Source organism: Bemisia tabaci, chromosome 1 (genome assembly GCF_918797505.1).
Source record: "Bemisia tabaci chromosome 1, PGI_BMITA_v3".
NCBI lineage: Eukaryota > Metazoa > Arthropoda > Insecta > Hemiptera > Aleyrodidae > Bemisia > Bemisia tabaci.
The window spans coordinates 31,324,210-31,334,363 of NC_092793.1; the positions used below are offsets into that span (position 1 = coordinate 31,324,210).

General features: G+C 39.5%; 1 protein-coding gene across 2 annotated transcripts in view; it reads right to left on the minus strand.

The window, feature by feature from the left end:
- Nucleotides 1-7,843, minus strand: part of Hs3st-A (Heparan sulfate 3-O sulfotransferase-A) — a 186,155-nt gene extending 178,312 nt beyond the window's left edge. Inside the window, exon 1 of one of the 2 annotated variants that reach the window (XM_072299679.1) lies at nucleotides 7,601-7,843. The gene's annotated coding sequence lies outside the window, so the exon portion shown is untranslated. Of the gene's footprint in view, nucleotides 1-7,565 lie in introns of both variants that reach the window. The other variant, XM_019057630.2, reaches the window with a different exon arrangement.
- Between the last annotated feature and the right edge of the window lie 2,311 nt (nucleotides 7,844-10,154).

The window sequence follows — 10,154 nt, forward strand, 5'->3', positions numbered from 1 at the left end:
AATACTTAAATAATTATTGTTGTTTTCTTCCGCAAAATTAATACGAGAATTCAGTGGGTCACTTGAAAAAGTAATCAATTGCGTCTGAAGCTAGGTACCACTTAAGAAAGGATCCTGACGAACATTTGAGCAACATGTGAAACACAAAATGAAAACTGCAAAACGGGAGATAAATTGCGGGAAACGCGAGCACTTGGAAAAAAAAAAAAGAAAAAAAAACCTACGCACACTTGGAATGTTATGGCTCAGGGCAGACCTGAAAAATCTCTAAGATTTCCGAAAAAAAGAACTAGAAAGTAAAGGGTTACCCCATCATTAAAAGTATGCTTAAGATATCAATCCCTTTGAGGGTTCATTATGGATCCGTTACCATTTAGAAAAAAAATTTAAAATTCGATCGAGGAAAAGAATGACATATATTCGTCCGCGATTAGGATTAAGAGTAAAAACAAGAAGGGAGAATTGATTCTCTTTTAAGTGGCATGCTGCAACCAGCATAATCCGAATGCTTCCATAATATTCTTTCAAAAATAGAAAACGGACTCTTTCAGCAACGTTTGTTCTATTCAAGTATTTGGATTCTAATTAGTCTCATCTGAGTTCTGAGTTAAAATTAAACGGATATGTAACCATCTGAGGGAAACAGAATTTCGGGGCATTTTTCGGGCAGAGAAGCGATTTTCGTCGGATTAGGGGTCGAAAAAAATTTGATTTTGATCTTTACGCGGAATATTCTCAAACTGTACTGGAAAATAAGTTACTTAAGAACAGTTTTCTTACTTGTTGCGCCACGGAGGGGCAATCCGCATACGTTCAATCATGACTCAGCAATTTCATATGTCTGAACATGAGATAATAGGACCTCGAATACATTTTTCTCGGAACTACGCTAAATTTTTTGAACTTGAAGAAAATTAAAATCGCTGTAACTCTGGTTCGGTTTGACATTCATTGTTCCTCATTGATCGTAGGTAGATAACTTGTTTGGACTCCGATATCAAATACTAAATTTCCAGTTTTGGTACACTGATGTACCATTCAAGGTGTAAAATCTCCACGATCATTCAATCCTAAAATTGCGGGTTCGCGGTGTACATACACTGGTAAGAAATTGTGTAGGTACATTGCGGGAGGAAGGTCTGACACCGAGATATTCCTAGTATTCATCAATTAAAGCGCACGCAGTCATGTACGCGCAATGCGTGAAGTATTCCGACAGTCTTGAAGGCGCTAATAATGAGCGTTTTACGCCGCGCCGACCGCAATAATTCAAAACTCGCGGCGTGGAGCATTTCTCAACTTGCTCCTTTGGTTATTTATGCAGATGCACTAGGGCCAAAGCCCTATAACAGGGTAAAAAAATAAAAAATGAAAAAAACTTGTTACGAAGAAGGAGTTTTTGCACACTCTCTAAAAAGTATTGTTATTTGAAATAAGCTATGTAAAATCCGATTAATTGGAATTATTGCTGACCAATTGGAATTATTGCCTAATAATTTAAGGTCCCATTTGATTTACTGGCACTAATGCAAACTTAAACAAATAATCATTAACGATCTTTCCTGATAAAATCATTGTGAAACTTGGCAAAAAAAAACGTTATCTACAAAGTTTGAGAGACACTTTAAGAGAAGCTAAGATTAGATCGCCAAGATATCATTATAGTTTTTGGAGAGCAGCTGAAAAATAGCCTCTGGCGGCTTTTTTTTTTTTTTTTTTTTTTTTTTTTATATATGTAATTTATCCTTGCTTTTCCAAATTATTTCATTCTGCCGGGTTCATATTTTGGGGCTATGTAATTTGTGCATTTCTCTTAGGGTGATGTAAATGAGATTTCAAGTCAAGGGGGTTTCACGGATCATTTCGAAAGTATACAGCGTGAAATTCAAGTTCGGCATTTATGCATGATAAAAGCAATGGATATGGGTTCATTAAGCACGGTAGCACGGTAAGCAAAATAGCAGGATTCAACTGCAGATTTTTGAAGATTTTTAAAATGCGTTGCGTTACCATTATGGCTATAAATACTTTAGAAAAGTCAACGATGAGAATATGAGGCAACAGGATCCATAATTTCAACGGATCACTTCTAAAGAGAGAATGCTTTACATCTTCTTCTTGAAAATTTGTCAGGCAAATAACCACGAAATAAATTTGAGTTCATGTTCAGTTCATAGCAAAGAAAAAAAATAAGCTCCTGTACAAGATAGGGATCCAGACAAATATTTTCAATTGAATTAATTTAACATATTAATAAAATGATGCCTTTAGCTGCAGCGTTCTATAGAGTCGCATCGTCACATGTCATTTCCTGACATAGCTCAAAACTGAGTAGTTAAGTATAATAGAATAACACAGGGTTGCCACAGAATTTGTAAAATGAAATTCCCTAACATTTCCCTGATTTCTCTGTCACGTTTTGGTAAAATTTCCTGTCAATTGAGGATTACCAGATGCTAGAAAGACATGATTTGAAATAGTTTTCAGACTCAATTTGTTTTTCATAAGATCAAACCCATTTTAGAAAGGAAAAATAAACGTGACTTGACAATTTTTCCCAGACATTTCCGTCATTTTCCTGACATTTCCCGGTTTTCCTGGTATTCCCTGACTGTGGCAACCCTGTATGCAACTTTCTAACAAGTTACAACTATAGGTACTATGGGTGGATTTCAGCTAATGGGAGAAAATGGTTCTGAAAAAAAGTTGAAAAGTGATTTGGCCGTATCAAGCGATAGACTACTTTTCTGTTATCGTAGAGCTCCATACTATAGAATTTAATTACGTGCATCGCAATATCTTTACAATTATTTTTCTTTGGCAAGCTTGACATGTTAGTTTAGTTTGGACATGTCAGGTTTGGTGACGTCACCAAACTGACATTTTGCTGTCATTAATTTTTCCTGCCAATTTACAGTAACAAAATCAAACGAATAACAGGGTTAAGGTCGAGAGGCTACCTGTAGATGTAAGAAAAAAATATTTGCTCACATATTCCTTACATATTCCACCAAAATGTTTGATGGAAAACAGCGTCACCAAACTGACATTGAATAAGCGAGACACTCTAAAAATCATGGGAAAAACTGAAATTATGCTGAAATTGGAAGAAATATGTGGACTTATCAAGTTCACGTCTGTTCGTTCTACTTTTCCGCACTCAATCATGCCTTAATCCGCACACAAGCGCTATCTCTTGAGTGGCCACAAACTAAAACGCATAGCGTCACCAAACTGACATATTATTGAGTTACGCGCTTCAAGTCTCAAATTAAATTGAATAATATAGTTTTCTGGTGATTCAATGCATATTATATGAAACAAAATACATTCAAGACTTAAAAAAAATTAGACAAAGCTCGCAAAAGGTCCTGGCTTATTTATATAACGATTTGATACATTGATTACCCCCGAGTTACACGTCAAAAAACTGACATTTTCACTGTTAAGCACGTTGAAAAAAAGGTTTAGAGCTATTCAAATCTCCCGAGGAATTTTTTCGTGGTTGGTGTGACCTGGTTCTACGCAAAAAACCAAACATCGAGAGAAAAAATTATAATTGAAAGTTTTGAGCGACCAGTTACACGTCTTTCCCATATTTTCTCCATGGGCGTAGCTAGGGGGTCCTAGGGGGGCCTGCCCCCCCAGAAAAAAGGGATCCTCCATTCCTCACCCCCCCCCCCCTCCGCTCTCTTCACCACGAGAGGTGGTCCCATGGCCCCCCTAGAGAAATTTCCTAGATACGCCCCTGATTTTCTCCCATGAGCTGAAATCCACTCGTGTACGGCTGAATCGTCATAGTGGGTGCCTGGATGTAAGGCTTTGAGGTGAATCGTGTAAAGCCTTGAGGTGAATCTTGTAAGGCCTGTAAACGGTTCCGCTGAGCCCGGGTTATTTTCGTGGCGACTTGCCTCCCGCGGTCGAGGTGTCCAACGGCGATCGCCGCTCGTTCAGCTCCGGCGAGGATCCCATCAGCAGATCCGCCCAGACCTGCTGGCGCTGAGCCCCGATGGACGTGGGCCCCCGAAACCCCCGGCCGGGCCTTTGCGCAACCCCACCACACGCATGGCCACCCGAGACTCTCGTTACACGGACGAATCGCGAGTGGATCCCCGTCCAGGTGGGACTCATCAATGCTCATCGATGTGCATCGATGAACGTTGCTGACTTCCACCTGGATGTGGTTCTGCTCGTGATTCGTCTATGTAACTAGAGCCTCAGAGCCGAAGGTGCGTCTGCATAGTTCGTCCAACCATCAGACGGAGGGTATACGTCAAGCAACCCCCCGGGCGCTCTGTCGGATGACAAAGCGCCCGGCGGACTGCTTGGCGGACCATCCCTCCGATAGTCGGATGAACCGTGGAGACGCAGCTTCGGCTTAGAGACCACCACCAACATGCAAAACCAACATGCAACATGCGACACCACCACCAACATGCAACATTAAGAAACAAAGAAGAAAGGAAGAGAGTAGTAGTAGTAAAATAATTTTATTTTAAAGCGGTGCTTTAGCATCTAGAGAGCAAGAGAGCAAGAAAGGAAGAAAGCAAGAATAGAAGTAAAGAAGTAAAGAAGAAAGGAAGAAAAGAAGAAAAAAAAACAGAAAAAGAAGGAAGAAAACAGATAAAGGAAGAAAAGAAAAAGGAGGAGAGGAAACAATACGAGAAGAAGAAAGAAGACACGAAAAAAGAAGAGAAGAAAGAAAAAAGAAAACAAAACAAAAGACAGGAGAAAAAAGCAAAAAAGAAAAAATACTAAGGAAAGAAAACAGTAAAAAGAAGAAAAGAAAAAAAAGGGGAAACAAGACGGGAAGAAAAAAAAGAGAGGAAACAAGACGGGAAGAAAAAAGAAAACACTAAAAAAAGCAAAATGGGGAGCGGGAAGCATATTATCAGGATATGAGAAAAAAACAGATGAGAAACGACCTTATATCCCTACAATCCCTGACCTGGATTTAATCCATAGGGAAGCATCAAAATATGGAGAAAGGAGACAATTTTAGAGGGCCTAATCAAAATCAAAAGGCTAAAATCGAGGCATAAGAGAAGGAAAAGACCCTCCATTTTTGAAATTGGCAGGAAATTCTGTGGAAAGCCAAAAAGAAGAATGTGGAAAGCTTGTGGGATCTCGAAAACGTGAAAGCTTAGAAGATTCAGCATCCCTGCAATCACACTATTGGCATCTAAAGGTGGCTGTTGTTCCGCATCATAGTGTTAAAGAGCAACGTTGACATTTAGCTGAATGAAAACCAATGAACATTTTTGACTCCGCACGCTAGAACTGCGATTTCTTGACACAGACACCAGAAATGGCACGAGATACTCTGTTATGCGATCCTCGCATAAAAAATTAAGAAACTCTGAGCCTGACAGCCGCCCCCCTCCCCCCCCCCCCCCCCAAGCGATCGAGAAAAATCAGGGGCCGTCCAAGCGCTGCCTTACGTAAGCCAAACGCTAAGTTTTTCTTCCTTCCAAAATTCGTTAATTTAAATACTGACTGGTCCAAATTTCGATTTTAGTAGACGTACGTAGGTAGGTATAACGTTTTTTTTATAAACATGTAATTTTTTCTGAACTTTAGGACTTTAAAAACTGGTTATTTTTTCAATACAACCGTTATAATTTCTGATCTACCAGTAATTAATAATACTTATAATTAAATTATGCATTTAAACGATAGACGGGGAGGTTGTCTGACCAGCCTAGTGCCTTACGTAATTTGTGGATGGCCCCTGAACAGCTATAACAGTTACTAACAAATAGGTACAGCATGGAAGAGTTCCCCTTTGACATTGCGAAAATTCATAATTAAACCAAGAAAACACAGTAGGTGGGAAGATACTTAGTCCTTTTTCATACAGTCGGAGAGCTGTTGTACTCGAAGCCACTTATCTATCATCCGCTGACGCGAGGGAGAGGGAAGGGGGGGGGGGGGGGGACTTGCACCGATTCTGAGGATCATGAATTTCGTACGTAACAAAAAGATGGGAAAGAGAGGGGAGTGGGGGGTGGCGGGAGCGGAGGGCGAGGACAGAACGTGCCTAAACCAGAGTAAAGCGAGAAGTTTCTCGACTCATTCCGAGAAAACAAATTTGGAGAAGAAAAGGTGAGGGAGCACCTAAGAATTGGATTGATAATGAAGCGATTCGGTAGCGTATCAAAGGGGAAAACCGAAGTGTCGAAAAATCAAAGTGAGAGAATCAGAATGAAATGAGCCGAAATCGCTCGCTCGGGCTCCGAATTCGGAGAAAAGGGTTCCTTATCTACCTGCTAGACCGCCAGCAGACTGCCAGACATCCGGTGGGGTGTCTCGCCCGCCGTGTCGTCGCCAATTCGTTCGGATTCCTAGAAAAACCAACCGAAAACCTTTCGATGCCGCTGACCCTTCCATTCGAATCTGGCGGGAATCTAACTTTCAGCAGAGCGGAAAGAGTGTTTGCAATGCTGAAAAATATTCGATTCAGGTTTTTGGAATACCTACAAGAAAACCGACCAAAATGCTTACTAACGCCTTAGTTTCTGAGAACAGGATTGCCACAGAATTTGGCAAATGTACTTCTCTGAAATTTTCTGGCAAAGGACGATTTCAGATATGATTGAGAAGACAATGAATTTGAAATAGTTTTCATGCAACATTTTTTGCCACTGGAAATGTAGAACCAACTTAATTTTAGAATTTCACTCGGACGTTTGAAAGAACCCTATTTCCTTGGAAAACAACATTTGTACCTCGAGAAAGCTAACTTAATATAACTTCAAAAAAAACTTGGAAGTTTTTGAACTAGGAAAATTGTTCCAATATTTTTCGTGAAATTTCCCTCACACCAAGAATGATAAGTCAATGAATTGCGCAAAAGTACCTAGAACAAGAAAGTAATCCAAAATATTGTCGCATTTGCATTATATTACCTAATGAATTTTACGACCTTTAATGACGACTACCTACTTCACCTGTCTCTCAACTGCTTCGCCTGAAATTTTGATTGGAAAGTGGAAAAGAGACATACATCAGGAAGAGAAGAAAAGAAGTCTCAACTTTTCTTACAGTTGATAGGAGGAAATTTATCAGCAACAAAAGTTATGACTAAAAAAATCCTGACAAAAAGTGATCAATTTGAAAGAGGGCACATTTTGATTGTTATGGAAATTTTTCTCAAAGCATACGAATTGACTTTGTTAAAACAGTTCTTACCACGATGAATGATTGAACTCAAGATTTGATGAAGAATATTTGGACTGCATTTTGCAATTAGGAACTACGAAGTCCGGCCCGTTTTAAAAACAACGTATGTGCCATTAGTTTACCCATGCACATAAATGTTTTTTCAGATGAGCCAGAATTTATAGTTCCAAATTGCAAAATGCAGTCCATTTTTGCTTAATCTCTGAGCATTACATAGAAACTAAACAGTAACAGTATTCGTCTCTCTCGAGAAATTGCTTCAGTGGACATGCAATGCGCCATTAATCAAATTGATCATTCAAACACATTATGACATCTTAATGAAGGTAATTACTTCACAGATGGGCAGAATTCAAATCAGAAGTAGGTAAAGTATCTCAAACCTCGATTCCAGTCCAGAATCAATCAAACCAGATACCAGAGAGAAAGTTGAAAGCAGAGGCCAAGTTTTCCAACACGCTACAGACTGCCATCATTGAAGTCACACAAAACCCGACCGAATTGACGCATCACGACGATTCAGACTCACGAATCGTTCACTCCCTTCACGGCAAGAATACAAACGAAACACTTCAAACAGTAATAAAGTCCAACGACACAAAATCGACGAACAGATTCACGAAATTGCGCGGGAAAGGAAGAAACCCGGAACAAGTGACTCGGCGATAGGGATGTTCCGATTATCGATTACTAACCGATTAATCGATTAATCGGTTACCTTTCGATTACGATTAGTACTCGATTACGTCTTCCCCGATTAATCGTCTAATCGATTACTTCAAACGATTAATAAAAAATAATCGATAATCGTATACAATCGATTACTTCAAACGATAATCGATTAATTCAAACAAAAGGTTGATCCACCTCCAGCCATGGGTCACGTCAGATAAAACCACCCAAACCAAATGTGATTGGACTTTTAAGTATGACGTCGGCTGGCACTAAAATCTGATTGGCCCCCCGGCTGTAGATGTAGCTGCAGCTGCGGTCTTGTTCTACCTCGCATCACATCAAATTTTCCAAACCAAGTATTCCTCGAAATTCCATCAGTCTGATTTTAATGTTTAATCAACTCTGTAATTCAGCGATATCTTATTCATTAGCAAATGAAAGTTTTCAACGCCTTTTGAATGAAAATTATTCTTGTGTTGTTATGTTATTACATTCTATCGTGCATGTGCACGTGAGCCTATGCAAAATGCCCTTGCACCCAGCGCGTCAATTTTAAGTCCTCATTTTGGACTCAGTCGAAAAACATTTTTTTTCTTGAATGAATTTTTCAACTAAGTAGACAAACAATTGGACGGAGTTAAACAGAAAGGAACCAAGCCACATCGGGATCGAACCGAGAAAAAGAGGGTTTAAAGTTTGTCTCCTGCATAAGACTCAATGTAAAAGATAAACTTCAAATTCTGTTTCTGCAAAATTTGCTCCAACAAAAACTTTGAATTTTTGGCGATAGATAGTAGAGCAGTGGTCGAGTTCAAAACCACTCATAACTCAATTTTTTCCAAAATGTGGGTTGGTTCCTTTCTGCTTAACTCAGTCCAATTATTTCCGTATAGACTGTAAGTATGAGGAACCCGATTTTGAAAGCAACAACCTCATCTCTTTGTATGGTGCAGCTTCAAAATTTTACCAGTTCTTTATTTAAAATTTTCTTCGTAAGATTTAAGATACAAATGCAGGCAAAACTGCCCAAAATTTTAGGTATTATAACAGAAAATAAACAAAGTAAGAAAACTACTAAACAGCTTACTTAGATGGTAAAAAATAAGAGATTCAAAAAGCATTATCAAAGCTTTCGATCTTATCGATTAATAGTCGATTATTAATCGATTAATCGATTATTTGATTCCGATTAATCGTAGTAATCGATTATTAAAACTAGGTTACTACCGATTACGATTAATCGATTATTTGACTAATCGAACATCCCTACTCGGCGATTGTTCATTCTTCCCAACGAAACGCGGCACGATATCCATTGAAGGTTGACGCACTCCGAAAACTCGTCGCGAGACCGTTTCTTGAAAGTCGGGTATGCTAAAACTTGAGAATAGAAGTCATGAATGAGAAGAAAGTACCAAAGTTGAAGCATGGTGCCGGGGCCGGAAGGGTTGATCCACGTTCATCGTGCACGCGACCTCAAGCGAAGAGTGAGAGTGGACGAGAATGGCCGACGCGTGGAAGGAACCGAAGGGGGACCTGTGGGCGAGAGAGAGAGTAGTGAGGGGAGCGGGTGGGACTGGGAAGCATGCTCCTACTTGAATCAGTGTAGTAGAGGGGGGATTGTTTTTCCTCACGCTGCAAGAGAAGCTGAAGACTTTGTTACGAGCAGGGCTGCAATATTTCATGAAAAATCAAATCTTGATTCGTGTTAACTACCACTCTCATGCTTCAGAAAAAATTGAGGATCTCTTTTGAGCGAGGAGTTGTGAGATGCATGCATGCTTCAACTTGATCAGTGTAGTAGAGGGGGGTTTCCGCACGCAGAAGCTAGAGACTTTGCTATGAACAGGGCTGCCATATCTCGTGAAAAATAAAATCTTGATTCGTATGAAATACCGCAGTTTGATGATTCAAAAATTTAGGATCTCTTTTGAGTGAGGACATTTGAGGCTACCTTTTGGTATTTGCTTGAGGCTTGGCTTGTCCTCAGCACTCATTTTGAAATTTTCACGATATTTCTTTTCAAATGCTCTCTCCTGTAATTCAAATATTTTGTGATTGGGTGAGACTTCAAATACTCATTTTTCCTGTCAAATACGAATTTCATTTTTTATAGTCTCTCCAATATATGGAGACCAACAAACGTAAGAGTATACCTAGCATAATTTCTGGGCAAAAGTTGGAGTGATTCTCTGGACAATTTTTTTTCTGACAGGGGAGGGGGGGGGAGATTCACTTCGTTCAATCGTAATTTTAAAATCTAACTTTGCACGACTGCAGTTTACTATGGATGTAAA